This window comes from Caretta caretta, chromosome 13 (genome assembly GCF_965140235.1).
Source record: "Caretta caretta isolate rCarCar2 chromosome 13, rCarCar1.hap1, whole genome shotgun sequence".
Taxonomy (NCBI): domain Eukaryota; kingdom Metazoa; phylum Chordata; order Testudines; family Cheloniidae; genus Caretta; species Caretta caretta.
The window spans coordinates 4,504,387-4,529,804 of NC_134218.1; positions in this window are offsets into that span (position 1 = coordinate 4,504,387).

Sequence of the window (25,418 nt, forward strand, 5' to 3'; positions counted from 1 at the left end):
GAGCTACAATGTAATGACTCACCTGTGTGAGGCCACACCAGGGGAATTGCTCAACCTTGCCAGGAGACTCAGCAATGCCCCCCCAGACATGCCTGGATCTGTGTTCTACAAGCACATGGACTAAGGGTATAAACCAGAACACAGTGGCCACATGCTTGGCCTTTCTCCTGCTCCCACCTATGCTTTAAGCAACAAGGACACTGAGAAGAAGACTTAAGACTCCAACAGAGGAGACTGACCCAGGTTTCAAGGGTGAAATCTGCATATTATGAACTGCAATATCCAGTGGAGTGAGAAAAACTGCTAAATCTAGATGTTGCCAAGTCTAACAGGGTTGAGAGTTTAGACTGCGTGCTTATATTTTCTTTTCTTTTGGTAACTAACTCTGACTTTTTGCCTATCACTTAAAATCTATCTTTTGCAATCAATAAACTTCTTTAATTGTTTATCTTTGCCAGTGAGTTTGGCTGAAGTGTGTGGTAAATCTGTTCAGGTTTTATAAAGGCTGGTGTATATCCACTTTCCATTGATGAAGTGGTGAACTAATTAATAAATCTGCATTGCTCGTCTTGAGCAGTGCAAGACAGGTATATTCCTGAGGTAGTGCTGGGAGCTGGGGGGTTTTGGCTAGTGCCTTTCTCTGTGTGATTTATGAGTGGCTGTGGGAGCAGTCAGGCACTCTAGCTGGCTGTGGGGTTCCACATGCGGTTGTGCTGAGTGATAACAGCACCTGGAGGGGTTTGTTGCTTGTTACTAGCAAGGCATTGAGACAGCCCAGGCTGGAGACAGTTAAGGTGGCACAGTGGTCCCACAGTCCCAGGCTGAACCCCGGGGATGCCATCACATTATCCTGCACCTGAGCAGGAGATGGGCTTGCCCTATACAATCTACACCAAGCAGGCCTCAGGGAAATCCTGCAATATGTTACCTCTTCCCCAGCAAGCACTTCAAAATCCTTTCAGGTGTGATGTGGTGCAGCTTTGCGCTGAACCTAATATTCACAGTGAGCAATTAGGAAGGAAGTATGGTCTAGAGGTTAGAGCAGGGCGTTAGGAGAACTGAGTTCTAGTTTTGGCTCCCTCTGTGACCTTGTGCAAGTCACTGAGGGTCATATTTTAAGTCTCATCTCTGGTTTAGGATGTGCACTTTTGACCCATGCTAGAAGAAGAAAGAGACCAAGACATGTGGTCTGAGTGCTGTGAGCTGAATGCTGGGGGACAGGAACTTGCCGGTTACCAGCCTCGCTTTGGCACTGACTTCTTTTGTAGCTTCAGGTAAGTCGCTTACTGTCCCTGCTCCTGGTTTCTAATATGTCAAATGGGGTGTGTACTTGCCTGGGGTGTTATAATTCTCTGCACATTCCTATCCACAGGAAATTTGTTCACAGCCATGGACGTGGAAGCGAGAGATCTCTGATGTGCAAGACCCACACACGCACCTGCACTCTTTGTAAAAGTCCTATGGCATGCCAGCATGGTTTGCAAAGTCGTTCCCTAGATGCTTTACTGAATCGAGGGTCTGTGCTGACAACAAAGTGAACTTCACAGCCCAGGGTAGTGTGAGCTCTCATTAAGTTCTCCAGTAACATTGTGAACTGGTGCCTTTCCCTGCCTGCTCTACAGACACAGTTCACACACTGTGTGTAGTAAAAACTCTCCCCTTCCAGGATCTGGCTTATTAACACAGAAATCAATGATCAAATAACATCATACTTAGCTGAGATCTTCTCTCCAGGCCTGGCTGCTCCTATGGTTCCTCTTTCAGGTCTGTTCACCCCATACATTAGCCCGTCTCTCTCCAGAAAGCCATGTCCACCTCCCTTATATCCAGCACCCACCTCAGTAAACCAGCAGGATCCACTTAACCCTCTCCCAGCGGGATCAGTGCTTACTAACGGTGGGGTGTTTCAGGCAAACACGGCTGGCCTGCTGCAAACTCTAGTCTATCTCACAAGGGTGTTGTGAGGCTTCATTAACTAACACTAATATGGAGCTTTGAAGATTCTACAAGCTGAGAATTATTACTACTAAGAATGCATGGGAAAGTCTGTGATGTCCCAAGGAAGCTCTCAGGAGCACAAGTGATTATGGCAAAAGAGGAGGCTATTTAGTGTGTGTAGAGTTAGAAGTTCCAAATCCCCCCCAAAAATGTAATACACGTCTCAAAACTCCTTTCTAAACCCAACTTACTTGCTCTTACTACTCCCTTTGGTGAGTCTGTTCCATATACTGTATTAAGTACTCTCAGCATAAAGAATTTCCACATGAATCCCTTTAGTGTCCAACCCTTCCTGAGCTTTCATTCATGCCCTCAATTGTTGCATTTGACATGAGTTCAAATAGCCTTGTAGTGTCACTCCTCTCTATTCCCTCCAGAATTCTGTACACTTCAGTGAGATCTCGCTTAATCTTCTCTTTTCTAAAGAACAGAGACCTAGTTTCTCGAAGCTCTCTGTTTAACTTCCCTGAGTGCCTGCACCATTCTGGCTGCCTTTCACTCTCTCGTCTTCATCTTAGTCATATGATCCTTTTTGAGACTGAGGTGAGCAGAGCTGTGTGCACCGTTCCAGATGTGGTCTCAGCAGCCCCCTATGACACGAAGGTTACAAGTCGCCAATGCAAACAGTATGAGCAAAAGACAAGATTTCCTCTTCAGGCAAGAGGCTAGAGGGGGGCATGTCCTAATCTCCAGAGCGTGGAGGTTTTATACATGGCATTCCTATTTGTGCGGAAAGGTCTTACTGTGATGGTCACTGCTCTTAGGGTGACCAGACAGCAAGTGTGAAAAATCGGGACAGGGGTAAGGGGTAATAGGAGCCTATATAAGAAAAAGACCCAAAAATCGGGACTGTCCCTATAAAATCGGGACATCTGGTCACCCTAACTGCTTTGGACTAGGAGGAAACGGTGTACCCCTCAAATGGACACTTCATGGTAGCCAGCTCTTAACTCTGCCCCTCCAGAGTGACTGCAAGAGCCCCCCGCCTCTGTCCTGGAAAGATAGTAATGTTTGGGTTGGGCTCTCTTGTACCTGGCTTTCTCTAACCTTTCTGGATTGGGGATCACTTTTGAAGAGCCTCTTGCGCAGACACCTCCCATCCAAACCACAGGCCCACACCTCCCCTAAGGATAGCACTTGGCTCTGTGACAAAGCCACATAGGACCATATAAAGAGACCAGAAGAAAATATTCAGTTCTAATGAGGCAGGCGCAGCTGTTGAGTTGCACCTCTGTGTTCTGCGTTTGGGCTGTTGATTTCCTCTCCCTGGATGGAGAACTTCATGTTTATTAGTCCCCTCTACCCTGCTGCTGCCTGCAGGCCCCAGTACTCCAACATCTCCCTCACTTGACTTTGCATTTTGGCTCTCTTTGGGAGCATTTGCTGTCATCAGCCAGTCTGAGCACAGTTACATTTCTTCCAAGAAATACCCGATAAACACACAACAGAGAGTGCAGAGCAATTCTTGACTTTTTCCTTTTAGTTCAGTTCATTAAAAAGGCCTGTAGGAGCCCTTACAGAGTCTTGGCTGCTGCCAGCAAGCATCACTGCTTGGAGGTTGCCAAATGCATCCCCATCACCACAGAAGATGCCCAGACACTATAGTGAAGAGCAGATAGAGAGAGAAAGAGAGAGAGAGAGAGCACCCGGAATTACTCCAGCTCTGTGCAGCCCATTTCTTGAAGAATGATGGCTCTAGTAAATGCCTTCTCCAAACTGAGAAATGAGCAACCAAGAGCTGCCTTTGCAATCCTTTTCTTCCTACGGCCATTTCTAACACCCACAGCTGAGCAGGAGTCACCTCTGAGCTCATAATGGCTTCTGAATGTGCCCATAGGCACCGACTCCGTGGGTGCTCTGGGGCTGGAGCATGCACGGGGAAAAATTAGTGGGTGCTCTGCACCCACTGGCAGCCAAGCTCCCCGCCCCACCTCACCTCCTCCTCCGCCTCCTCCCCTGAGCACGCTGCATCCCCGCTCCTCCCAGCGCTCGCCGCCGCCAAACAGCTGTAGTAAGCTCTGGGAGGGAGTGGGGAGGAGCGGGAACGTGGCGTGCTCAGGGGAGGAGGCGGGGAAGAGGCGGGGCCAGGATGGGGATCTGAGGAAGGAGTCGGAATAGGGGCAGGGAGGGGGTGGAGTTGGGGTGGGGACTTTGGGGAGGGGGTTGTAATGGGGGTGGGGCCAGGAGCAGAGGAAGGTCGAGCACCCTCCGGTGCCAGTAGAAGTTGGTGCCTATGAATGTGCCCAGATGCTGCACTTCCAGAGCCTGGCTCTCTACTGACTTACACTTTGGGTCATCATTTACACTAGTGCAAAATGCTACCTCTTGGATTCTGCTGGTAAGACATGCCCACTTTGTACTCCCTTTACAGTGACAACACAAGGTGAGGGGTATGGGAGGGTCACACCTCCGGTGACTTTGCTTTCAGAGCACTTTGGGATCCCTCAAACAGCATGATACCAACCCAGATTCTGCTCTATTTTATCTGGCAGGGCTTAGGTTACAGAATAACAGACGCACTGGTTTGTTTGTTTTTAATCTGAAGGGAAATCTCCACACCTTTGTTTGCTCTTTTCCGCATCAGGCCCTCAGCCTGACAACACCGCACTTCAATGTGGGAAGTTGCACATCTATCTACAATTGCAGTTTTTACACTTTTAAACCCCCCCCTCCCCCCGTCTTCTTCTCTTCTACCAAGGGCCCATGAGTCACCTTCCCCTCTTCAGCAGCTCACCAAAGATGGCCCCCTCCTTATTTTTTCCAGGCTATGTCTCATCGATACTATAACGCAAAATCAGTAGACAATGATAAGTAAGAAAGGAAGGGGAGGATCAGTAGAGTCAATCTCTGTAGGGGTAAGGAGAGAATGGTACATAACTACCTGGGGGTCAAGTCCATCCCTGGTGACCTCTGCTAACTTCAGTGGAGGTACACGAAAAAGGAAGCAGGGCTCTGTGTTCAGTCACAGAGTACATCAGGAGCAAGAACTATTGTACATCAACAGTCACCTGCTCCAGTCTTTAATAAAAAGGTCCGTTGATCTACCGTAGAGGAGGGCTGATACCGAATGCACTTGGCCTCCTCTTTCTTGGGGGGAGTGGAGGCGTGAAGGGGTATTGCCTGTATCTATGCAGATGGTGTGTTGTTTGTGCTTACCAGATAATTTGATGACTTTATCTGATCACAGGTTTTCCTGAGGAAGGAAAGGAGAGTCTGAGTCACTTGAAAATGGGGGCCCTTCTTCTCTGGGTATGACTAACTGGACCACAGACTGCCGTTAGAAGAAAGCAGAGAATCTGGAGTCGTGGGCTGAAGAGGTTCCACAGCTGTTCCTCTTTTTAATTTCCAGCCAAAACTGACAAGGGGCTCCTGGAAGTATTGATAGGCAGCTCAGCTGCTTTAGTCATTATTAGATACAGAAAGTAGAAGTCCAAGTGTGCAAGATGTGGGTCTGAGAAGAGCACTATGAACTGGGAATCATGAGTTCAGATTCCAGCACTGACAAAAATTCAGTCACTATCTCTCTGTGCCTCAATTTCCGCATCTGTAAAATGGGTTAATGAAATGTACTCACCTATCTCATGTGGGAAGGGGGAGGAAGGAGATTTTGGACTTAAATAGGCTGGGATTTTCAAAACAGCCCAAGGGATTTAGACACCCAAATCTCTAACTCTCTCAGGCTGCTTTAAAAATCCCAGGCTCAGTGTCTGTAAAGTGCTTTGAAGATGACAAATGTTATTAAGCATTGTTTTTGCTTTAATTCTGAGCCAGTAAGCGGAGGAAGGGGACAATTCCCCCTCCTCTCCCAACATGTGAACTCTGGCCTGCATAGAACATCTGAAAATGTAACCCTGTTTAACCACAAATAAAACCCTCCTCATTCTCCAGCCAAGCCATTTGTTTTCCACAAGCAAAACAAACGGCTGAGAAGGCCCAGTCCTCGCCAAACGGGGCTGAAAGAAGACTCAGCACTTACACAACACCACCATTCTCCCAGAGCACTTTACAGAGAGGAGATACAGCAGCAGAGCAGGGATGAGAACTCAGGAGATCCCGTCTTCCAGCACTGGACTCCGTCCACTAGACTGCACTGCTCCCTGAATAATTAACTTGAAGATTTTAAATGATGCCAGGCTTAGAATCTTTCAGGCCCATTCTACTACCTAGGATTCAGGGACTCCCCTTTGATTATCAAGACCGCTGTGTGGTAGTAGGGATATTTCCCTTTAATCCAAGGATCTCACAGCCCTTTACAAGCCCTTGTTCATTGAACCTCACAACACCCTCGTTTTACACTCATTCAGTGTTTTTCACAGCAACCATGCAATGGTGTTTGTCATCACTAATGCTGCTGCTCCTGACTGTGTGCATCGTTGACTCCAGGTCCGTCTCTTTAGGTAACTCCCCCAAGGCATTCTAGTTTGGATGGAGTCCGAGCAGCCAGAGAGACAGAACATTCCCCTCCTTCCTTCCACCCCTAGTGAGAGCATAAAGGAAATACCTAGAAACAAATGCCATGGAAGAAAGAACGAGAGAGAGCATTGGCCGTTTTCATCAGGAGAGTGAATGAGGGAGTTGCTGACATGATCCCCAGGGTGCAGAATGCACCATCACAAGAAAATTGAAAACCAAGAGATAAAAATCTAGCAGCAGTGGATAAATTCAACAAAGAGACAGGTTCATGCCCTCCTAGAAGAAAACCCAGATAATTAAGCTCCTTTACTCTGCTAACCTCTTTGGTGACTGGTTTGAGAAACCAACTACTTTGAACTAATCTTCTTTTTCTTTGGAGAACATCAGCAATGCCGATCATGAAATGCTGGAGGGGCGAGGGGCTGCTACCACTGAGTACTGCTGAAATGGCTTGGGGTGCACAATGGGTGCATGCACCAGCCTTTGTCGTCTGCACGACCAGTACCACACCTTGGCTAGGGCACAAGGGAAATGAGTCGGGTGGCTTCAGAAGGGTCCCTGGTACATGGTTATATTGTGGAAAAAATAGCTCACATTGACTCCCTTAAAACTGGTTTCAGAGCAGCAGCCGTGTCAGTCTGTATCCGCAAAAAGAACAGGAGGACTTGCGGCACCTTAGAGACTAACCCATTTATTTGAGCATAAGCTTTTGTTGGCTCCAGCTCACTTCATCGGATGCATGAGCTTATGCTCAAATAAATTAGTTAGTCTCTAAGGTGCCACAAGTCCTCCTTTCCTTTTTCCCTTAAAAGTGTAAATCTCTGCTCAGGGCTAAACTAGCAGGGAGAGCTGCCTGCCTGGATTGAGGCATGTTGGTGGGGTAGTGTTGGACCCAGGAAGTGCAGCCAGTTAGGGCTGCGTTGCATTATCAAAGCTTATGGCAGGAGACTGTACTACACTCAGATCCCAGACTTTACTCAGCGCTGCTAGTCCATTGATGTAACCAGCGCCAAGAAAACAAGTGATAGAAGAGGCAGATTGGCCTTCTATCTATTTTTAAATAAAAGTATGTGACTTTCCATCAAGTTCCCTCAAAGTGTTAATGCACTACACCTGGGATTCAGAGGAGCTGGAGGCTTTAAAACTTTTACTAAACTCCCAGGATTACTAGAGAGAGAGGAAGAGAGCAGCAAGCTGCTGAATCCACATATAGAAAGGCCTCTGGGATCTCAAATTAATAGGCTAGAGAGGGGGCTGTTCCCAGTGTGTTTTATTTATGGGAATCAGGACAATTAAGTTCTATGAATACACAGAAATAGTGATCAGTATCACCCACGGTTTGCACTGCCCAGGACCACAGCCTTGGTAGATGTATAAGTGTGAAGTCTTGGAAGGTCAAGAGCTAACTTTAAAACAAAGTGTATGTGTGTGTGTGGGGGGGGGGGGGGGAGAGAGAGAGAGAGATTTCACCTACTTGACTTTTTATCTCCTTTTTTGGACTTAAGTAAAATTAACTTGTGCAGAGCAGGAAGTTAAGCTCCAGTCACTCAGAGCCTGACTTCTTAGCCCTCAAATTGTCCCACTCAAGTCACTGGGGCCACGTGTGGAGTAAGATGCTACAATCTCTGGGCACAACAATCTGGCCCACATTATATCATTCCTTTACATTCGGATTTAACTCACCCTGGGTGAATTTCCCCCGGTGCACAGGTGCACCAGGCCTAAGCAGCACTTGCACCCTATTTTGTGGGCTTAAGTGGGACTTATGGGGTGCCAAGGCCTTGTTCTGGCCGCTCTGCACAGAGGTGGATTTCACCCAAAGTGACGCAGTGACTCCTAAACACAGACCATCTCTGGACACTTCCGAAAATCTGCCTGTGTTCATATGGACACACAACCTGAGACTGGATGGTCCTGCCACATGGGTAATGAATGTAGTACTGTGAGTGTGTGAACTGAGCTAGGCCATCTCTAACCTAGAGAGAACCAGGAAACGGAAGCTTTGTTGATTGGGTGGGATCTACAGCATGGGCCTGCACTGGAGAAGAGCACCTTCCTTTTACTGGTCTCCTCAAGGCTAATCAAGTGCAGGTGAAAGGTGCTGGGAGCTGCATTGATCAGGGCAAGGCAAGAAGAGAGAACTCCCCACAATCTACCTAAGAGAGTGACAGGTTTCAGAGTAGCAGCCGTGTTAGTCTGTATTCGCAAAAAGACAAGGAGTACTTGTGGCACCTTAGAGACTAACCAATTTATTTGAGCATAAGCTTTTGTGAGCTACAGCTCACTCAGTGAAGTGAGCTGTAGCTCACGAAAGCTTATGCTCAAATAAATTGGTTAGTTTATAGGGTGCCACTTGTACTCCTTTTCTTCTTTCTAAGAGAGTGAGAGGATCATCCATTCTCTCTTTGAGACTGCCAACACAGCCACTAGTCATGATCACTGATAAGCGCAAATGTAAATGCCTGTAGAGAGACAGGTAACACAGATAATGATCCACTAGGCAGTGTACAATTAATATCACACAGGCCACCAACACAGCCATCAGGCGTCAGTTACCAGCTTGACCCCGATGGGAACCAATGACCTAAAGGAAGAAGCTGCCCTATCCCATAACCAGTTCCCCCAGCAGCATTTTCCTGGAGGAGGAGGAACCTCTTTGGTGGAAGCACCTGCACTACGTGTCTGGAAACCTATGTTTATATCCATCGCGCTTTGCAGGAGAAATATGTCTGGTGACCAACCTGGAGATGGAATATGGTAATAATGATATTGCATCTGCCCATATGTAACCCAGCAAAGGATGTTGTGGATCAGAACTGAAAGTTTTCATAGATTCATAGATATTTAGGTCAGAAGGGACCATTATGATCATCTAGTCTGACCTCCTGCACAACGCAGGTCACAGAATTTCACCCACCACTCCTACAAAAAAAAACCCTCACACCTATATCTGTGCTATTGAAGTCCTCAAATCGTAGTTTAAAGACTTCAAGGAGCAGAGAATCCTCCAGCAAGTGACCCGTGCCCCATGCTACAGAGGAAGGTGAAAAACCTCCAGGTCCTCTTCCAATCTGCCCTAGAGGAAAATTCCTTCCCGACCCCAAATATGGCGATCAGCTAAACCCTGAGCATATGGGCAAGATTCATCAGCCAGATACTACAGAAAATTCTTTCCTGGGTAACTCAGATCTCACCCCATCTAATAGCCCATCACAGGCCATTGGGCCTATTTACCATGAATATTTAATTACCAAAACCATGTTATCCCATCATACCATCTCCTCCATAAACTTATTGAGTTTAATCTTAAAGCCAGATAGATCTTTTGCCCCCACTGCTTCCCTTGGAAGGCTATTACAAAACTTCACTCCTCTGATAGTTAAAAACCTTCGTCTAATTTCTAGTCTAAATTTCCTAGTGGCCAGTTTATATCCATTTGTTCTTGTGTCCACATTGGTACTGAGCTTAAATAATTCCTCTCCCTCTCCAGTATTTATCCCTCTGATATATTTATAGAGAGCAATCATATCTCCCCTCAACCTTCTTTTAGTTAGGCTAAACAAGACAAGCTCCCTGAGTCTCCTTTCATAAGACAAGTTTTCCATTCCTCGGATCATCCTAGTAGCCCTTCTCTGTACCTGTTCCAGTTTGAATTCATCCTTCTTAAACATGGGAGACCAGACCTGCACACAGTATTCCAGGTGAGGTCTCACCAGTGCCTTGTATAACAGTACTAAAACCTCCTTATCCCTACTGGAAATACCTCTCCTGATGCATCCCAAGACCGCATTAGCTTAGCATTAGCTTAGTTCATAAACACAGCTACAGGAGGAAAGCTTACCCAATGCTTGTCTACTCTGAACCTGGCTCCAGCCAATGCTACCAATCTCTCCTTACTGAAGCTCACAAATTATAGTAGCAAGAAGTGCTGCAAGGACCAACAGAGGATAGCAGGAGGGCTACTACCTTTTAGAGGAAAACTAGACATGACATAAACTTTCCCCATGGCAAGCAGCAGATCTAGGATTTTGCAGTGGAGGGAGGAGTTATGGTTGGGGAGTGGCTTAGTATGTAAATTGGTATGCAAAATGTACTAGCAGGCTAAAGTTAAAAACAGGGAGCTAATTATTGTCAAGAAGATGCTTGAAATAAACTAACACCTTAAAACAATGAAATCTTTCTTTCCCCTTTTTGAAACTGAAAATTATTCAAAATCTTTCCTGACCCTAATTTTCTTTACATAGCTTTTTAAAACAAGAAATGTCCTTTTTCTTTATTTCATTGGAGTACTGGCCGTAGCCCAGGGGGCTGAGTTCAGAGCTTTCTTAGGTCTCAGCAAGGAGTGTCTTTGAGTGATAAGACTGTAAGTTAGACTGTGAATTACTAGTTACTAGGGCAGTGGCTCTAGTAATGCAAAATGACTCAGGAGATCTGGGGTCTTGTCTCAGCTTGGCCATTGGCTTGCTGGGTGACTGCAGGCAAATCATGTCACCGCTCAATGCCCCAGTTTCCCCATCCGTTAAAAAAATAGGAGTAATGTGTCTGTGTCTGAACCTCTTTGTAAAGCACTTTGAGGTCTACTGATGAAAAGTGCTCTATAAGAGCTAGGTAACATTATTTTTATGTCTGTCTGGTGCTTAATTCAGTGGGAGCCCAGCCTGGCTGGCCTTTAGGTGCTACCATGCTATTAATAATGAATAATAATGATGATAATAATATCACCTTTCTTTGTCTTTCCCCCACGAGATCCTGTTTGGGGGTTTGGTTTTGCTTTGTATTTCTGGTAGGATTTGCAAGAATAAAAGTACCTGATTTAGGAGCACAAGTCCCACAGAAAGTCAGGGTTTTAGCAGCTCTTTGAAAAGCCAGCCCTCACCACTCTGTGGTGCAGTCAGAAATAGTCATTGATCTTTAACAACTCCCCCCTTCCCCCACCTGTTAACAGAAAAGATTGTCTTGCCACCAGCAGTTTTTAAACTTGTCCACAAATGTTCTGGGTTACACACAGACAGCTATGCTGGGGCAGCATGAAGCTATTCAACAGTTCTCCCTTGGCTTTCTTCCTCTCCATAAATGCAGATTGGGCTAGAGGACAAAAATCCCCAACAAAAGCCCCCAGATCTGTCCTGTAGTTTTGAGGCCAGATTACAAATCTAGTGCCTGGGTTTCCTCTTATTCACACTGGTGCAGTAATCCCAGTGAAGTCAATGTCATTACACCTGTGTAAGTGAGAGGAGAATCAAGCACCATACTCTGCAGATCAGTTGTGAATGCACCATAAGTCTGATTCTGCTCCCTTTGAAATCAATGACAAACCTCCCATTGACTTCAACTGGAGCAGCATCCGGGCCAATGTAGAGAAAGACTTACACATCTCCAGCCCATAATATGCTGGTGATGTTAGCTCTTTGCAGGCACCCTGATCAAAAGGTGTTTTCTCTCAAGAATTAGAATGTAGCTGCTATTGATGGATAATGGAGAGACCAGAGGCCTTGAAATAGGAACAAAAAGCAGGTCAATTTTCCAACATGCATTTTGATGAGTTTCTTAGAGCAGGGTTGTTGCTTTGCTAACTCTTCACCAAAATCACCAGCTAGGAATGATGTGGCTCTCTCCAACTCTCTTACAATCTGTCCAGGTTTGCAAGGTTTTTTTGTTTTTGTCCCTTTAGGTGTCTTTCTTTCCTAACAACAGGTAAAGCTGCCCGCTGCAGCAATGATCTGTCAGCCCAGAGAACAGGAACGGCAGTCTCTAAAAAGGCATGCAGGAAGTGGAAGGGGCAAAAGATGCCACAGCTGCCTGTGGAAAACAGAGGCTGCGGGCCGAATTCTGATCACAGATCAGTGTAAATCTGGAGTCACCACATCAACTTCAGTGGAGAGACCCTAGATGTACACCAGCTTATGAAGATAGGGCATGGCCCTATATCTCTACCTAGAATAGACAAAAAGAAAAGGAAATCTGATGAAGTGAGCTGTAGCTCACGAAAGCTTATGCTCAAATAAATTTGTTAGTCTCTGAGGTGCCACAAGTCCTCCTGTTCTTTTTGTGGATACAGACTAACACGGCTGCTACTCAGAAACGTAGAATAGACAAAGATCTCATTCAGGGAACATGTTTCATTTCACCTGAACAACAAGACATGCTGGGCAGTGACTTTGGGTTGATTAGAGCACAACTCAGCTGGCGTTAGTGTCATGCTGCAGATGCCAAAATCAGGAACAGACACGTCAATCAAGAGGCAGAGTCAGCTAAATAAATTTCCCATTAAAAAAAAAATTACCACACTGTTTCCCTTGTTTGCAATTTAAGTTCCCCCACTATGGCAGGAGGAGTTCAGAGACCCAGGAGCGATCACAGTCTAAGGGCCTATTCCTGAAAACTCTTACTCACATGAGTGGTCCCATTGAGCCTGACTCTGATCTCAGTTACACCAGGGTAAATCCAAAGTGATTCCACCAAAGTCAGGGGAATGCCTCCACATTCACACTGATGCACATGAGATCAGAACATGGCACAGTGGGATAGCTCACATGAATAGGAGTTGCCAGGATCATTCCCCAGGTTAGAAATAGATCAGTTATATCCAGTGTCTCATCAATATAGGAACATCTGCCCAAAGTGACAGTGAATAAAACCACGTCACATGCACGCTCCTTTCTCAGCTAAAGGAACACGGGTTCAGACTGATGCAGTGAAATGTACAGTCACAGCTACACAGTACTGAATTTAACACCAAGTAGAGAGCAAAAATGCAGCACCTCTACCTGTGATCATTTCTGTGCATTTCCCCAAGCAAGCTCTGTGGCAACACTTTCCCCACTGAATTATAATAACAATAATTGTACTTTGTACTTCTAGAACTCCTTGCATCTGAGGATGGCAAACAGCAATTAATTAAGCCTCCCATGGCCCCAGATGGCAGATACAGTATGTATTGCTGTAGAAAATGAGGATTAATGTACTCGTTTTATAATTAATGAATTAAGTGGCTAGTCCAAGGTTTCACAGCGAGTCAGTGACAGAGCTGAGAATAGACCCAGCAGTTCCTGCCATCCCTTGCTCTAACTACTAGACTTCCCTTCCCTCCCTAGCCAATAATTAGTTCAGTTACATTCTGTTTCAACCATTAGCCTTGTATTTCCCCCAGTGACTTCTTACAGCCCCCACATTTGCACCTGCTGTTAAGCTGACCTCAGCAGAGTAGAGTCTCCAACTGTATTTGACCCCTTGGAAAGTTTTGCCTGCACAAAAGCAGACACAGTATTCTACTAGGGCTTGCCCCAAATCACTAACCTGCCATTGTTAGCTGTGTATTTGTAAAGTGCTCTTTGGGGTGCCATTTAAAACACATACTTTATTTCATTATTGCTATTATTTATTTACTATTCTGATTATTCTCCCTGTAGCCGGGTGGACACCTGCTCCGGCCCTGAAGGGGTTAAAACAGCTTGCCGGGGGAGGGGGGGAGGGCTGACCCGGGGGAACCAATAGGCTAGGCTGACTGGGGAAGCAGCCACAGCTGGGGCCACACCCCAATCAGGCCACAGCTGGCCCTATAAAAGGGCTGCTAGGCAAGCACTAGGAGTTTCTCCCCAGCCTGAGAGAGAGAGATGGACCTGGCTGCCTAGGAGTGTAGGGGGGCACTGCACTGCACTGCACTTCCTGGGCTGTGGCCCAATAGAAGGCCAAAGCATGCCCAAACCCCCCTTGCCAGTGATGAGTGGATTACAGACTGCAGTCTGCCCTAGTGAGTGGGGTCTAGATGATGATTGGCAATAGCCACTGAGGCAAGGTTGGGATAGAGATCTGGGTGTTCCCTGGGGAGGGGAGACCCAGAGACTGTGAGGGTACTGAAGAGGGCAGAACCCTGAGGTAAGAGGCACTGGGGTCTGGGAGGGACATGGGGGGCCTGAGGCAAGTGGGACACTGGCCTGGAGAGGGCACTCTGGAGAGCTAATTCCCTGGACAACCAGCAGGAGGTGCTGCACTGGTTAGTCATCGCTTTGCTACACTCCCCTATAAACTACTCCAGAGTATAGCCAGTAGCCCATGCTCTCTTCGTTGGCTCCTGAGCAATATACAAGCTGGAATACCTTGGCAGGTGGACAGCGCAAACAATCTGACCAACCAGGGCTGAGAAATTTCACCAGCCACTTGCTTCTCAATAAGCCACCAATCCAGCAAACACCAAGAGCTTCCTAGAGAGGAAAGATGGCCCAGTACTTAGGGTGCTAGCGTGGCACTAGGAAGACTTACTATGTTCAAATCCCTGGTCTGCCACTGATTGACTTTGGACAAGTCACATCCCTCTACCTCAGTTCTCCCTCAGTAAAATGGGGAGAATAGCCCAGCCCCACCTCACAGGGGTGCTGGGAGAATACATATATTTAAGATCGTGGGGTGCTTAGATACTATGGTAAAGGGTGTGGTATGAGTACTTAAGACAGCTAGAACAAGTAGGATAAAAGGGTTAGTCATTCCTGTCCATGGGAGGGGGGCATTTCCATAAGGATCCCCTCCAGAGCGATGTCTGGGCTGGGAAAGGAAGGTGCATTTGGCAAGTGCCTTAGCTCACGCCTAGTAATGAACATATTTTAAAGCATCACTGAGCACCTAGCGGAGTCAAAGGCAGCGGTGTTTCGAAGCACGTTAGCTGACTGGGGCCAGCTATAGGCTTTGTGATCACTAGGAACAGGCGTGCGCTAACATGTTAAAGTCCTAGAGTAGACAAGGCAGTTGTAGTTTTAGAATGTGTTAGATGGTGTGAGGAAGTGGAAATTTTCTGTCATATTTCTGAGTCCCATTTGTGCCTTGGTTTCCCTGATATGCTGCATTGTGACTATTTGTTCTTGGGCAGACCAGGAGACAGAGGTGTAGGTGCCGCCTTGTTGTCTGGGTCTTAATCTCCATATCAGCAGAGCATCTGGGAAGACCACGGGAAATCCAGTTGCCCAGACATTGATACCAAGCAACCAGTGACCCAGAGAGAGAGACAGACTTCCCTGCCTCTCAGCAAGGGGGTGAAGCAGCATTTCCCCACCTCTGGAACAAAGGACTGGAGAGATGTGAGATGGGGGATAAATAAGTGTTGGCTGCTGGAGGCAGTGGGGGATCTCACCTGGACTCTGAGGAAGGAGGTCAAATGGAGAGATGGACAATGGGTTCCCTAGAGCTTGGCTGGGCTCTGGGCTGACCTGAATGGACTATGCTTTAACCTTCAGTTCTCTGTGCTGCCTTAAGGACTTCCTACGCCTGTTTCGGTTAATAAATAAACCTGACTGTTCTGACAGTGCTGTGCGAGGGTTGTGGCAAATGCCTGGTGAGGTGCATTAACGCCCGAAGAGTGGACAAGTCACCATCAGGGGTCTGTCTCACTTGGACTCATAGAGCTCCCGGTGTGAAGCAGGCATGTTGCAGGCCCAGAGGTCCAGTCTAAGGAGGCAGTGAAGCCATGCGGCTTACCCTGGAGGAAGAGCGAGACCCCTCAGGGTTCCTCCTAGAGACCGTTCCATAGCTGGGGCCATAGCTCTGATCCACTGGACATGGCAACGCCGACCATCCCCCCCTGGGGTTTACTGTGACCAGCTAACATGGATTAAAACTACAACTTGCCCTGTCTACTCTACGATTTTAACACCTTTTTCTCCTTGTGTAGACATGGCCCTAGCAGCGAAGGATCAGAGGGTCCACTGCAATCAGCATTCCACATGGAATTTAAATACTTAAAATAGGAAAAAATAGCAAGAGGGACAGCCTCAAAACAGGGAAAAATGCATTATAAAATGCTTTCTCCCCCCCCCCCCCCAGCCTTTTGGTGTTTTAGTCTCAGCCTGTCCACAAGGAGAATCCCTCCGGGAGCGGGGCATGCTCAGCTGTTCGAGGGTCATTGCTGCTGCCAGCGTCTTTAACAAAAGCCTGTGGCTGCCTCGTGAAACGAGGGACGTTCATTGTGTGCCAAACCTGCAGCTCCTCCCTTGCTGGGTCTGTCGCCACTCAGAGTCCCAGCGTGCAGAGGGAAGCAGGGAAAGACCTTTACCTTGGGGACGGAGGATACCCTGATCTGCTACAGTACTGGGTAGCCATGTCCCAGCCAGCATGGCAGGGCGCAGCCTTTGGAGCCAGGCCCGGGAGCACTGCTGTATGGCTGAGGGGGGCTGTCCCTGAGGCTCTGGGGCAGGGGGAGGAAGGCTTTACCTTGGGACTAAGAAGGCACGTGCTTTCCCTGCAGTTTCCTAGGGTTCTCAAACAATGCACTGAAGAGGGAAGATCTCTAGGCCTTGGCTGAACTCCGGCGCAGCCGTGGGGCTGGGGACTGACCTGAATTCCAAAGCTTTCAGTGGGTTACAGCCCCTCAGCATGCCCAGGCACGGCCTGGCCTCTCCTCCCCTCCCTGCTCCACCCCCACCCCCAGCCTTCTCTGGGAACAGAGAGAAACCCTGACACTGAGCTCCATCAGCGTGAAACCCCAGCTTCATCTCGGCACCACACTGGAGTCTCATGGGGCAGCAGACGCGGGGCACAGCCCCTAACGCTCCCCCGGGCACTTGGCTAAGCCATGGAATGTGACCTCGGCTCTGCCCTTTCTGCGAGGGCAGAGGAGGCTTGTCCATAACAGTCACTCTGTGTAAGGCGAAGAAGGAACGCTCGCTGAGCCGGGAGGTTAGCGACTCCCCTGTGCCGGGGGTGCTGTAATCTGAAGAACTCAGCTGACACTGGCAGCCAGGGGTCATTTGGCCACTTCATGGGATCGTAGGAAGGAGGGGTGCTAAAGCGAGTCTCCTGCGCAATCCCCTGCCCATGTGGGATTCCTCCCAATTACACAGTCTAGTTTGAAATGTCTTAGCTGATGGGGCTTGTGGGAAACTACTGCCCAGCCTATGAGATCTTATGCTCTTCTCCCCCCGTTTCTTATGGTGAGATCCTGCAATAACTCCTCTCCTTCCCTGAGGTTGACCCACCTCAGATACTTATACACTCAGATCGTGTCCCCCTGTGGATTGTCTCCGGGAGATTGTCCTTCCCACCCCCTTTCTCTGTTGATGAGAGAAGGGTCCTGAATTTGTAAGTCACTCCTGAGTGACTTGAGCTTCTATCCGTGAGGCTGGGTAGACCCCTGCCCAAACGCTTCATGCTACAGCAAAACACCCTTAGCTAGTAGAGAAGCAGCGACCACAGACTGGAACTAGAGCCCATCTTCTTGCTAGATGATATGCCCCGGCTGCAGCCTCACCCCAGTATCATTATCATCTCCATTTGACAGAGAGAAACTGAGGCACCGAGTGGTTAAGTGACCTGCCCAAGGGCACAGCAAGGCAGTGGCAGAACTGGAATTAGAACTCCTGTGTTTCCGATTCCTAGCCCCTGTACTCATTCTGCTGTAACACTGCCTCTTTGCCATGGACACACCATTTGGATTACTGGAAGGTTTTTTTAATTCATTTTACTACCTCCAGGTTAGATCAGAAAAACTAATATATCTGGCAATATAATTGCAATTTTTCACCTGAAAAGCAGGTTTCCTGGTTTCAGGCATTGTTTGGATGTAGCAGAGGTTTTTAGCGTAACCCCCTCCTCACCCAGACCCTACCAAAAAAGAGGAAAGTTCATAAACTGGGTGTGTAAGGAACAGAAAAAATAACGAAGTAACTCACTCTTCTCAACCTGTATAAAATACCCATTTAAACTGTGCCTCGCAGATAATGTGTATAGGCTATTGGCTGAGGGGTTCTTTATCCCTGTAGCCTCCCAACATGGCAGGGATGCATGGAAAAGCCAGGCATCGCCTGGATTGCAACACACTAAAGGGCAGCCTCAGATTCTTCATCACAACGCAGAACATACCTGAAAGGGTCTAACCCTCTCCTGCTTGAACAGCTGGGAAGGCTCTCTCTTCCCTCCAAGACACCAAGGTCAGGCCCAGAGTTGACAGTGTAAGAGCATGTGTCTGCTCTTCACACACCTTGATTTAGATTCAGCTCATCCCTTTTTAAAATACAAACCAGCCAACCCCATCAACCCACTGGCCTACAGATTATTCTGGGCATTATTGCAGCAAGGGATAAACAAAGTCAAGGATAAGTCTAGGCAATCAATAATGGCAAATACTGTTCTCTCTCTCTCCCTGATTAGAACAGACTTCTTTATTCCAGGTCTCAGTTTGCCAATCTTCTGCACCTTCCAGCCTCTGGTTCTTGGCAATTTCCAGGGACACAATAATCCCTGTTATATGTCTGAAATCATTTTGTTAAGACTGCTAGGGTGTGTATTTCCCTGGTCCTGAAGGTGAACTCGGCTCTCAGTGGCTTCAGTCCCTGCGGGAAGAGGGAGCTGCTTCTCCACATCTGTGCCGAGTTTAACACTGTCTCTAGTAAATTCCCACCCCATTGCTATACAGTATCCATGCCCTTGTAGCAAATGGCCCTGATTCTTCCAAGGGCTGATTGAGCCCCAAGTGGCTAAAAGATTGGACCTAATCCATGTGTAATCAATATCTAGCTCAATGTTTTGTAAAGGGCATTGGAGGGCACTGGATATTATTATTCTTTCTTTGCATTGCAGTGGCCCCAAGCAAGGCTCCTGGCCCCATTGTGCCAGGCGCTGTGCACACATATAACAGAAAGGTCCCTGCCCAGGACAGCTTGAATAACTCGGGATTTGCAATGAGCCACAAACACCTCTCTCTCTTGGTCTGTGATCTGAAGCTAGCTCACGTGGGGAGGGGTTGAAAGTCTCTGGATGTTTGGTGGGCTGTGGGAATTGAATTGGTGGTCTCCGTCTAATTTCTTGAAGCCAAGCAGCAATCTCTGGGTCACACATAACATAGCACATTTGAAGCCAGTGGTCAAGAATTTAAAAAATGGGGACCCAAAGTGAGGTTGGAACAGGGTGGCTTGTCCCATGGCCTGAAGAGCCTGGGGCTAAGCTAACCTTGATTACAGTATCTAAAGAAGTGGCCTGGCTTTCAGAAGTCTTGAGGACCTTTGGCTGACATCAATGGGAGTAGCTAGAGGCTTGGCTCTTCTGATAAATAAGGTCTTAAGAGCCTAACTTGAAGCACTCATTTTTTAAAAATCTTGACTAAGGACTGGATGAGCAGGGCAAAGCTATTACTGTCTTCCCCCTGAGAATGGTCCCTCCAAAACAAGCAGACTGGCAGGAAACCAGGATTGCAGCTGCCCATGATATACCTGGTCTGTTGATACAGAAAGGATTTCATCTCCAGCCCTCCATCAGGGATGCACCTTCATCAGTGATGAATTCATTTTAAAGAGAATAAAGAAGTGTACAAAATATGGGGATCCTTCAAGTCTGAAAAGTGCCCTACAAATTACAAAATCAAGGGTTTTTCTATTTACAGACAAAATCTCTTGGATACAAGGAAAGAGCAGAAAATAAACAGTCAAAGTATATTTACTGGATCAAAACTAGCACCTGCAGTTCCTAAACTGGATAAAACTACAGGGCCACCAATGCTGCTGCTTTAGGGCATGAGCTAATCACTAGCTGGGGATGGGAAGATTTTTCATCCCCATGGCACAGTCTGCACAACTAGGGGCTTGTTAGGGCTTTCAGGCTTGCTTTGGGAGCAGCCAGCACTGCCGGCTGTCAGAGAGAGGACACTGGACTGGATGGACCATTGGTCTATTTCACGATGGCAATTCCAGAGTGACACAGCTGCTTGGGGAGAGTTTATTGCTAAGAGGCGGAGAGGCTTTCAAGCTGGATGGTGGTGTGAGCTCTCTGCTCCTTACCTATTAATTTGGAATTGATAATTGGGACATTCTGTAACCACCATTTCAAAGAGTTCAACAGAATCACCAAATGCGGTGTACCTCATCCAGTGCACTAAACGCCCCGATAACAAAGACCAGACAATCACTGCGCTCTCGAATGAACTCACACAGGAAAGGGAGAAAAGACAACACCACCACATTACCTGTGGGTGAATACTTTTCACAAAGGGATCACTCCATCTCAAACTTATCAGTCCTCGTCCTCAAAGGAAACCTGCACAACACTGTCTAAAGACGAGCCTGGGAGCTTAAATCCATAACTAGGTACTGAAAACCATGGTCTTAATAAAGATGCTGGGTTTATGGTTTAGTACAACAATCTGCAAGCCACTAACCCCCCCCCCCTTTTTGTCCTATCACTACAGGGGTGTTAACCGCCACTTCACCTTGAATAGTTCCTTAGAATATGTGCTGACTACTTACACTGAACTATCTGTTTGACCTGATATTTAGCTGTGACGCTCTGAATACCTTTCCCAGACCCAAAGAAGAGCTCTGTGTAAGCTCAAAAGCTTGTCTCTCTCACCAACAGAAGTTGGTCCCATAAAAGATATTACCACCCCACCTTGTCTCTCCAACAGAACCAAGGCAGATATGTAATTACCCCTATATTGACAGTGGGTAGTTTGTATCCGATATGAGAATGCTGCTGCAAACTTGGCTCCCTTGCCTTATGTATTGTTATGTATGACTCTGATCCATTGCTTCTCACACAGGAGAGAAAAGACAGGGCTTGGCTGTAATGCAAATGACAATGATGGACAGAGACACCCAGCCGCTCTTCTGAGCTCTCCAGCTCTCACACTGAGGACTTGTCTACACAAACATAGAGTTTGCGGCAAGCTGGGATATGGGTCTCCCCTGCACTAGCCTGCCGTGGACTCACTGTCCATAGGGATCCTGCTGATGTGCATTAACAATTTGTTCATGCACTTTGAGGTACTTCTGTTTCAAAGCGGTTAAGAGCTGATGTAAAAAGCTGCCAGAGGAAGCTATTTGCAGTGCTCAATTTTATAGGTCCTACAAAATCCAGGAACTAGGCTACATATTCTTGAACACCATTTACTGGCAACTTATCTGTTAATCCACTACTTACACATATGCAGACCAAGAGCACTCCTGTGTCACCCGTCTCTAGGGCATAAGGGTGTCAACCTGCCCTTTGTGTGGAGAGAAGAAACTCTGGCACCAGCTGCTCAATGTGGGAGCCTGGATTGGAGCAACCTGCATGGAACTGAGGGAGGCATTTGGAGAAGCCCAGGAAGTCAGTCTGCATGCATGTGGCTGGAATGCTAGCTCCAGAGACAGCCCATCTGTAGATCTTTTAATAAAGAGCCAGTTTAGTTTTAGAAACACGGAGTCCTCTCACGCTATTACCTAGCATGCAATGCAGTACATGACCATGGATATTGTAACGGAGTACACTGACCCTGTAAGAAGAAGAGAAATCAGGGAGGGATGAGATCCAGACTACTCTGTTCCAAGTAAAAGACCTGGGGACAGCAGGGACAGATGTGAGGGGAGAGTAAAAGGGGAAGACAAGAGATGACTATTTCTTAAGGGACAGGACCCATGTAGTGTAGCATGGGGCAAGGCTCCCCTCTCTCTCCATCAGTCAATCAAGACAAAAACCCTAAGGGGAAAACAGCACAAAAAGCTCCCTCTTGTTTGGGGGTGCGGGGTGAGTGTTGAGAGGGCCTGTTTGCTGATGGATCTTCAACCCTGGGAGGGAAAGGGTGACCTGCAGTCCCCTCCCCCACACCGTGGAAGAAGAACACTGGGAGGAAGGACTTTTGCTATCAAGGTTTTGAGCTTGAGGTAATTTTATTTTGAAAGATTTTTGTGGCCAGCCCAGGTGAAGCTGGATCAGGGAATTTGCAAGGGCCTGCTGAGCAAGAGAAGGAGGGAGTGACTCCAGCTATGAGCCTGCCACAGAATCCATACTCACGTCAGAACCACTGTTGTGTAGCAATAGCTACAAGGAATATTTGAAGTCTAGAAAAAGCTGAGTACAAACTAATCCAACTAATTATTTACTGAAAAGGAGAATTTTGTCAAAATAACCCCAGAGTGGTTCTCTCCTAGTGCCACAGTATATGGGGACTGTGTAATTAACCATCCGTTATTTACAGGAGTGACAGCTTTGTTTGCTACTGAAGTGGGAGTGAAATGGTTTTCACTGGCCCCCATGTGAGTTTCTGAAGATGCCAACTCTAATGCAAGCCATGATTTTCTGACCCAGCAGAGGGGGTGGGGTGGGGTGGTCTTAAAAAAAGCACCTCCCTCCTTTTGAAAAGACTCTGGTTTCAAGGGCGGATTTTACATCCTATGATCCTACAATACATGTGGTTTCCACCGTCCCTTTCTCTGGAAAGTCAAGCGACCTGGTAGCTCAGGGTCATGCAGAAGGGGTTTATTATTCACTGCTATCGAATCAAGGGCCAAATTCATCTGTGGGGTAAACTTCAAAGAGTGATCCCAGGGATGAATGTCCAAGGGCAGTGTAAATGAAATAAATAATCAAAATAATGCCTAGCACTTCTAGAGCTTTATAGCGTCAAAGCACGGCTAAGGCATAAACTAATTAACAGAGAGGAATCTAATTCCTAGTCACATAGGTCCCAAGGATGCAGATCTTCAGGCCCATGAACCATAACATATTGTAATAAGAAATAGCTGCTGTCAGTGGGACATATTCTCCCTTGCACTGAGCAGCGCAGAGGGAAGCTTATGTGAGCGGATGTGCGGAAGGGAACTGGGTGCAGGGGGAAAGGGCTCAAGGGACTGGGAATGGTGGCTCCAGCAGGCCTGTCAAATTTATTCTGTGGAGCGGGTCAAATTATATTCCTTATGGTTTGTGACTGTAAAGTCAGGACCTTGTACTCGCCTTGATCCATGGTGAATCCCACACTGGCAGCAGAGGGAGAATTACAGAAGAGTCAAGGGTAGAATAGGAATCCTACACCATCATTAAGGCCCCAAGCACATCGCACATACGTAGCCCCATTGTCTTCTACCAGGCTGTTCCAGGGCTAATGTTAGTCACTTGCTTTAGTACATGCTGAGTAGGGTTCCTGACTGTTACTTGGTAAATCACCCTTGTGTTCAGAGTCATGCAAAGGGGAAAAATGAGGCAAGTCATTTCTAGGAGCGGTGCTGTTTCTGCTCTTTAGTTTGCCATTTGCGTGGGCACTTACCCAACTGTGGTCCACACACAAATTAGAGGCACCACTGCATGCCTAAAATAGTTCAAGATCTGGCTCTTTAAGTGACTTCACAGGGCGTAAGAGCTGACACTCCAATAAGACAGATGGGGGCAGTTTCCCATCTCCCAAAGCTGTTGTTACAGGCTGGCTGCAGACTCAGAAAGGCAGCTCTGCATTGGTAGCACTCAGTTCACATTTGGAAGCTTGCTTGTTTGGGATTTTTCCCCTGTTACCCTAAAGCCTTGGGACAGATTTTCAAGGCATTTAGGCACCTAAAGATGCACATTGGTGCCTAGTGGGATTTTCAAAACGGTGCCTAACATGCTTAGGCACTTCTGAAAATCCTACTAGGCACCTGTCTGCATCTTTAGATGCTTAAATACCTTTGAAAATCTGGCTCCTTTTCCGTACTTAGAAAAGTTGCCCCTGTATAACTCCATCAGTGCTACAGCAGTGCAGCAGGGGCTTCAGCTTAATTTGGAGAGTGACTCTAAGTGAAAGCTTGCATCTGCATGTGCTGGGGGCTGGGTACAATCCCTCTGCAGTGCGGCGTCTGTCACCGGGCATCTAGGGTCATTCACCTGTAAGCTGCCAGGAGGAACACAAACCAGACCCGTAGTGATCGGATAAGGTTCAGTGGCTTATGTGATACAAGTTGGGTGAATTTCAGTCTTGTTTCCAGTAAAGAGGTGCCTGTATTACAAAAACCACCATCACGCATGGCAACCCTGGCAGTACGGTGAGGGATACGATGCAAATGCTTATATGATAACCATGCCAGCAGGCTCAGGTGAAAGACCAACGGCTGGGTAAGAGCTGGAGACTGGCCTAGTCTCTCACCCCGAGGCTGTCCTCGAGGTCAGGGCTGAGGCACACCGGCAGCTGAACATGGGGGAAGCTTGCACCACAGCTAATTGTTCGGAGCCTGCCTCTCACCTTGCTCTGTCATTCACTCCTGCACAGCGTGGGGATAAAACATCACTGTGGAGATCTGGCAGCACTTCCTATGTACCTTGCCCTGGTGGGAATGACAACAGGTGGTGCAGGGCAGGAGAGGATCGGGCCCCATGTCTTTAAACAGAGTGTCATGGCCTGATTCTCCTCTCCCCTCCACCAGTTCCACTTCACTGTAGCCTTCTCACTCTCTGGGGAGTGGCTCCTGACTTACGCTGGTGTAGGAGGGGGAAGCAGCCCCTCGGTCTCCTGGGTTCTGTCTAGCACCTTTCACCACCACTACATTCACACTTTGAAAAAAGCAGTGAAATGAATAACAAGCTGCTCTCGCTACAGGGGAAGGCTGATGGCCTGGAAAATGGGTCCCAGTGAAACAATATAGAGTTAATGGAGATCCGTGACGGGGGTGGCGGGACCCAGACCCAGCAGCCACTATAGGAGAAGGGGTAGGAAAGCAAACTGCAAGAGCATGGCAAGAACTTGCAGTGGGAGTGAGCACTCTCCTCTGAAAGTCCGTAATCCCCAAATTCTACAAGGTCTCTGGGCTTGGCAGCTTAAGAAGCCCTTAATTAAAGCGACTTTCTGTGCTGCTTCATAATATTGGTTTAAAATGAGCTGGAGGAAATAGCAAGTTGCAGATGGAGCAAACGCAGGGGTGACAGTGAGCTGGGAGGGACTGAGCACAGGGTTGCAAGGGGAGAAATTCAGGATGACTGAAGGAGTCGAGAGAATTGACAATTAGCAGCAGCCTGAGGTTGTAATATAGATAAACGCAGGCGAGTGCAATCCAAGGGCACTGATACCATACCACGTAGCAATACCTGTAAAACATGGGAGCTCGCGCTGGCTAGAAGGCAGAGATGCAGAGGCAGACTGGTGGTGGGGAAGCTGATCCAAAAAAGACCAGTGCTAAACTAGGGGTGCGTGAATACAAGCAGCAGGTGTAGCGTTCAGGAGGTAAGAAGAAGGGTAAAAATGATGGTGAGCCCTGTTGGCCGAGCGCTCTAGCTTTTGCTGCTGCTGGTGGAGTGGCACCAGGGCTGGTGCCAAG